The sequence below is a fragment of the Arvicola amphibius genome, chromosome 1 (genome assembly GCF_903992535.2).
Source record: "Arvicola amphibius chromosome 1, mArvAmp1.2, whole genome shotgun sequence".
Taxonomy (NCBI): Eukaryota; Metazoa; Chordata; class Mammalia; order Rodentia; family Cricetidae; genus Arvicola; species Arvicola amphibius.
In genome coordinates, this window is record NC_052047.1 from 121,417,168 (window position 1) to 121,424,313 (window position 7,146).

Here is a 7,146-nt window from a genome sequence, read left to right on the forward strand (position 1 = left end):
TTTCCACTAACTATCCCTTCACCCTCAATACAGCTTGGTGTCGGTTGACTTAATCAATTTTCCGTCACCATGGTCAAAGTATCTGGCAGAAATCCCTTATGTGAGGAAAGGATTAGCTTGTTCATGGTTTCAGAGAGATTTTAGTTGGCTGTGGTGGAATGGGCATGGTGGTGGGAGTCCAGAGCGGCGGATCTTTACACTGAAGCAGACAAAAGAACACAGACTGGAAAGAGAGATGGCCATATCCTTCAAGGTCCATGTCTAGTGACCTACTTCCTCCAGGTAAGTCCTATGTCCTCCAAAAATCACAAAAATATTATCATGGAGGGGGTGCACTCTGGACTCAAGTACTAAGAAGGTTTTGATAAGGGTCGTATTTGCAGCTTTTCAAGTTTCCTCTGTGCATTGTGTGAAATATGGAATGAAGGGGATAAAAAGAAGCAAGAAGGTGGAAAGTTGAAAGGTGTTGGGAAAAAGGCAGAAGATATGAGAGGAGCTAAGTCACTCACTGCTGGCCTAGACGATGACAGGGAGTTCGCCACACACTTTGACTGTGTCATTTTGTTGATTTCTAATAGTCATGAAAGACAGATCATATACTGTTGTCTCCACTTTACAGATGTAGAGACTGGCCACTAGACTATTTAAGAAACTTGCTAGACACAGGAGCCCATGCCTATGATCCCAGTGCTTAGAATGTGAAGTCAGTAGGATCCCTGGGGCTCTCTGACCAGTCAGTACAGCTGAACCATTGAGCTCCAGGCCCAGTGAGAGAACTTTTCTCAAAGCATAAGTTGAAGAGCAATTGAGGCCTCAACACACACACATACACACACACACACACACACACACACACACACACACACACACACACACACAATAAAGTATAAGAAGCTTGCTAGACTAACATAACTATAGGGGGTAAAAGCTTATGTAACTCTGATCTACTGATACAAAGACAACAAGTTGTCCATGCCAGACTCCAGAAGAGGGACCACATACAAGGATGGCAACTATGGGCAAAGCACAAGATGGTCTGAATGATTGGGAGGAACTGTGGATGCTAGAAAGCTGGATCTTTCTAGGACTAGCAAAATTAAAATAAATCCAGGATCCATAGTGTTTATGAATCTATACAGTGTGTGATGTTTCCATCACAGCCAAACTCGAGTGGAAAGTGTGATGTGACCCAATAGGAGTCAGAAGGTGAGGGTGTGTGAAGTGAGAGAGAAAGCCAGACCGCTAGAAGTTTCAACTCTCTTGGCCATGGGTGGTTGCTGGTTATTGTTTAGATCTTAAATGTATCCCTAATGTGGGACTGTGGAGATTCTCAGTGGGTAAAGTGCTTATGCACAAGTGTGAGGACGTGATGAACCCCTGCACATATGTGAAAGCTGGGGTTGGTGGCGCATTCCTCTAACCCCAATAATGTGGGACGGGGCAGAGACAAGTGGATACTGGAAGCTCACTAGCCAGCCTGTCTAGGCAAAATGGCAAGCTCAGGGTTTAGTGAGAGACCATTTCAAAATATAAAATGGAAGACAATAGAAAAGGAACCTGAAGCCAATCTCTGGCCTGCACAAGCACACGCTCACAAACACACGCTCTCTCTCTCACACACACACACACACACACACACAGAGAGAGAAAGAGAGAGAGAGAGAGAGAGAGAGAGAGAGGAATGCATGCACACACACATACATGCATACACTTGTGCACATGCACATGTGTGCACATTTCCAGTGCTCATATACTAATGGCTTGATTCCCAGTGCCACAGTATTATAGGTAAGGTTGTCTGGTAGGTTGTTTGGGTCCTGAAGGATTTGACCTCAAACAATGGGACCTCATGGATGAATTTGGATAATGGATTACAAAGGAATTGGGTTATAAATGCAAGTTTGCTCTCATTGCATCTGGCTTGCATGAAGTGAGCAGATCTGTTCCATCACTGCTACCCACTGTGATGTCATTTCTTACATGTTCAAAAACAAGGGAACCAGGCAACCATTGCCTCTGGAGATTTTCTCATGTATTAGATCACTTGTAGCAGTGTGTTATGTTAGTGACCTAGATCACACTGCTACAAGAAGCTTCTAATTTTCCCTTGGAGTAATACCCAGTCTTAAGGAAAACCTTAAAAAATTGCCTCCAGGAAATGATTATTCATGATACAATTCCAAATGGTGCTTCCAAGGTTTTAGAGCCAAAGGTTCTAAAGTCCTTATGCTGTATGAGAAATAAAGGCTTGGTAGACATGTAATAAAGAAGCCAGTGATAATATAATACAAGTAGGATAATGTAATATCATAGGTTCATCTTTTGTGCTTGTACTTGTGCTTCTGCCAGGGTCAGCTGACCTAGACTGGACTTGGCATAGCAGTTCACACCTTTCTCATTCCTTCTAGAGACTAGCATGCTAGCCCAGCCATGCTGGTGATGCAGGAACACAGCTTGCAATGGTAGACATTATGGTACTGTGTGGTGTGCTCATGTGTGTATGTTCAAGCTTCTAGATGTTTGTGTGTGTTTGAACATGTATGTGTATGCATGTGGAGGGGGTGCAGATGTTGACACTGGGTGTCTTCCTCAATACTTCTTTGGCATATTTTATTTCTTGAAAGTAAGATTTCTCACCAAAACTGAACCTCACTGATTGGCTAGCTGTAGTAGGAAGTTTCTGTCCCATTCTGTCCTGCAGTCACTCAGTCCCCAAAAAACACAGAGAGACTTATGTAATTATAACTTTTTGGCATATTAACTCAGGCTTATTATTAACTAGCTCCATAATTCTTTTTTGTTTGTTTGTTTTTCGAGACAGGGTTTCTCTGTAGCTTGGAGCCTGTCCTGGAACTAGCTCTTGTAGAGCAGGCTGGTCTCGAACTCACAGAGATCCGCCAGCCTCTGCCTCTCGAGTGCTGGGATTAAAGGCATGTGCCATCACCGCCCGGCTAGCTCCATAATTCTTATCCATGTTTAGCCACGTGGCTTGGTACCTTTTCTCAGTGAGGCATTCTCATCTTGCTTCCTCTGTGTCTGGCTGGTGACTGTCTCTCTCTGCCTTTCCTCTTCCCAGAATTCTCTTAGTCTGGTCGTCCTGCCTGTATTTTCTGCCTGGCTACTGGTCAATCAGCATTTTATTAAATCAGTATGGGTGACAAATCTTTACAGTGTACAAGAGCATTACCCCACAGCAGCTGGTTGGCTGACCAGTCAGTCCTGGATGTCTTCCTAACTCCATCTCCCCCACAGTGAGATTGCAGGTGCCTGGCACCATGCCAACTGTTTATGTGGGTGTTGGAAATTCCATCTGGAGTCCTCATGCAGAGACCCCATTCAAGGCTTCTTAATTCCCGGCTCCTAAAACTGGTACCCCTGTTATCTCTACCTCTTCTATTAGGTTGAAGCAAGTCACATGTTCAAAGTCAAGTGTGGGAATGAATATTCTGCCTTTTTACTAAGAAAAGTCTTTACTGTTGGGAAGGCTATTTTCCTCATCAGTTCAGAGAAGGGCTTCAATATATTTCTTCCTTGGTCCATTTTGACAAGCTGAGTGGACTTTCTGCTCACTCAGTGTTTCACGGGAGCAACCAAGCCCATTGGAAAGGTGCTGCACAGGCCAACTTTGCCTAATACATCTTAAAATTAGGGCCTATTTTCCCCCAATAGGCTTTATTTATACCCATGCACAATGACAACAAAAAAATGGAAGATAATTAGGCGTACACACAGCAATCAAGCATAGTGACTTCGTTGGAATCATTAAACTTAATTACTTTCACTTGTTATTCCTGGGGTTATAATATCACTATTAAATGCCAATGGGATCCGCAGCAGGTTTGATTTAGCTGAAACAAGGGATTTGGTAATTTACAGCTTCGCAGAGGCGTTCATTCAACGTGAGGACTGTGCTGAGCCTCCTCTTCTGGTTGTTCCTGGGATCTGCTGGAGCACAACCTTTATTGAGAGGTGGGGGCTGTCATCTTAAGGCAATTTGTCTCAGTGCTCAGCAGGATACCCGTCCTGTATGAGTCCCGGCTTCCCCGTGCAAAACACACACTTTACGCCCTTTTGGGAACACACTGCATTAACGATCATCTTACAGAGGAGGAAGCTGAAGTTCCAACAAGGTGCATAGTTTGGCTTGAGGTCATAGGGTTACCCACCATGGAGCAAATGCAGGAATGCTGGCTCCCCGGGGTTTCCAAGTCCAGGGTGGGATAAAGCTCTGCTGCTTTCAGAGTTCCCTAACTCTGGGGGTTTTCCTCCTCCCCATTTTTCTTTTAATCTTTTTTTCTTTAAAAAGCCTTATAAATGTCTTAATCTGTTTCCTCTCAAGTATCTATGTTTCATGTATTTCTGTGGGAGCCGCACATCTATAAGGCCAGAAGTAGCCATGTTCTGGGGATTGTCCTCAGCACATGACAGAGTCTCACTAGTCTGGGTTTCACCAAGTGGTCTAGACTGGCTGTCTGGTGAGAGACCCTCCTCTCTGCCTCTTCAGTCCCAGAATTTGAAGCATACACCACCACACGTGTTGTTTGAAATGGTTTTGAGGGTCAAGCTTGCAAGATATGCATTTTGCTGACTAAGCTGTTGTTCCTGCCCAAACCTCCATTTCAGGTATAAGCCAAGATTTATGCATGCTAGCCGTGGGCCTGCCACTGCAATATGAGTTTTTAAGCACCTTATATCATGTAATCTTCCACTAATCCTATATGCCATAATTCACATAGCCCCAGTGACCCATGTGCTAAAGGTTTGGTACTCACCTTGGCCCTATGAGAGGTGCAGAACCTGTATAAGGGGTGGGGCCAGTAGAGGCTTTATGTAATTGGGGCTGTGTCCTTGAAGGAGATTGTGGGACATCGGTCTTGTTCTTTTTCTTTCAATGTTAGTTGCTATGAAATTAATAAGTATCTTCTGTCACTGACCTCTTCCCTATGGTGTATCCACCATAGGACCAAAGCAATGATGTCAAGACTTGAAACCACCCAAAATGTGAACCCACATAAACCTTTAAGCTGCATTCCATGTTTTGTCGCAGTAGAGAATCGCTCTTGCTAACAACACTAGTCAAAGCACATGTTCTTTATATGTGTAATGATCCTTATTATTTTATAGCGATGTGCCCTGGCATCAGGTTTATGTCAGCATGGGATGTATATAGGTCCTCATGCAAAGACCCTATTCAAGGCTTTTTAATCCCCAGGCTCTTAAAGCTGGTACACTCCTGTTATCTCTACCTCTTTCTAGTAGGTAAACAAGTCACATGTTTAAGATTCAAAGTTAAGTATGAGAATGAATATTCTGCCCTTTTGCTGGAGTCTTCTACTGTTGGGAAGGCCAGTTTCCTCCAAGGTTCAGAGAAAAAGCTTTGTGTCTTCCTTTCCTTTGACAAGCAGTGTGACTTTCTGCTCATTCAGTGTTTAGGGAGCAACCAAGCCTATTGGAAAGGGCTACTACATCTAATAAGCACACACACACACACACACAGAGAGAGAGAGAGAGAGGACGAGAGAGGAGAGAGAGATAGAGGAGAGAGAAGGAGAGAGAGAGTAGAGACAGACAGAGAGACAGAGAGAGACAGAGAGACAGAGAGACAGAGACAGAGAGAGAATGTTTCGAGCTGTGGGTCAGAGTGGACCACCTGCGTTTCACCAATATTCACGATAAGTGGATAATGCTCAAATATGCCATTGGCCTCAGCTTTTACACATCTCCCTGAATCTGTGGTTTTCCTTCAAGGTCACTAGATCGTTGCTTTATCTCCAGGCTCTGTGTTTGTCTTCAAGTTGATAAAACCGAGAAGGGGTAGAGAGCAGGACACCGCCTGAGGCCCCCTGCTTTATTTGTGCTAGGTCACTACTAGAGTGTCACTGGACAAAATGGCCCTGTGGCCACTTTCAACTCAGGGGAACCTGGGGAAGATCTCGTTTAATTTACACATATGTGTGTCATGAACAAAGGTCAGGTTCCCCTGAGTGGAGCCGGAAAGCTCAGCCAAGCGCGCTCCAGCAATCCTTGGAGGATGGGTGAGCAGACCTGTGGAGGCAGAACTGCATTAAGCTTTTCTCCTTGACAAGCTTCGCTCCGCTCTGCTCTGTCCAATCTTCACACAACCTAGTTTTATTAGTTTTGTAAAGTTAGAATGCCAAAGTAATGGGTTTCCTTAACGGCTTTTCCATATACACTTTTTTATTTCTCTCCTTCCCGTGTCCTCCCATAGTCCCCTTCGGTCCTTTCACGCTGTCCCTCCCTCCAGCCCCACCCCCTTTTGCTCTCTTGCCCCACAGCCTTTGGAGGAAGATCATCCCCTTTATTTTCCCCAGATCCTCTGAAACTCCAATTTCCCCAGCCAGATTCTTCAGCTCCAGAAGATGCAGACTTTCACCATCTCTCTCCCCAAACTGAAACAAAATCAATTCAGACCAACGAGAGCAGCAGTGGGGAGGGACTGTCTTACTGCCTTGGACAGACCCCAGCAAGCCAAGTCCTCTCTCAACAAACAAGGCTGCTGCTGGGCTGGAGAGAACCCCGTGATAGAGAGTTGAGGTGGGTGGGGGCAGTGGGTAAGGTTTAATTATGCGATTAACTAGGCTCTGAGTCAAACGGCTCAACATGCTCCTAATTAATTGATCAGATGCACCACCTGCTGACCTTCTCTCTTCCATGGTCTTCCCAGAATGCACTGGGCGAGGAGGGAGCCGACAGCTTGCTCAGGCTTGGGGAATTGGGGAGTTTCCCATTAAGTGGCTATGTAGTCAATTAACATGTGAGCCCAGAGACCCTTCTGAGCGTGCCTGGTAACGGTCAATTAGAGTTAGTAGCTGAGGGCTGCGAGTAAGAGGGAGCCCTCTCTCCTTATTGATTCCGCCTGGGGGTGTGGGGTGCATAGCCAGTGGCAATTTCCAGCAGCCATTTCCAGCTCAGATAAATGCTGTATACCAAGGAGGCATGGGGTGACCCGACAGCAAGCATAACTCCAGAGTCTGGTACTGCCCGCTCAATAATGGCTGACATGTGGCTACGAGGTGTTTTTGTAAAGAAAATAATAATAATAATTTTAACTATAAAAATTACGAAGAACAAAACTGTGATAGCATTTCCTAAGTGGTTGCTGTGATGAGAAGCAACTCAACCTTC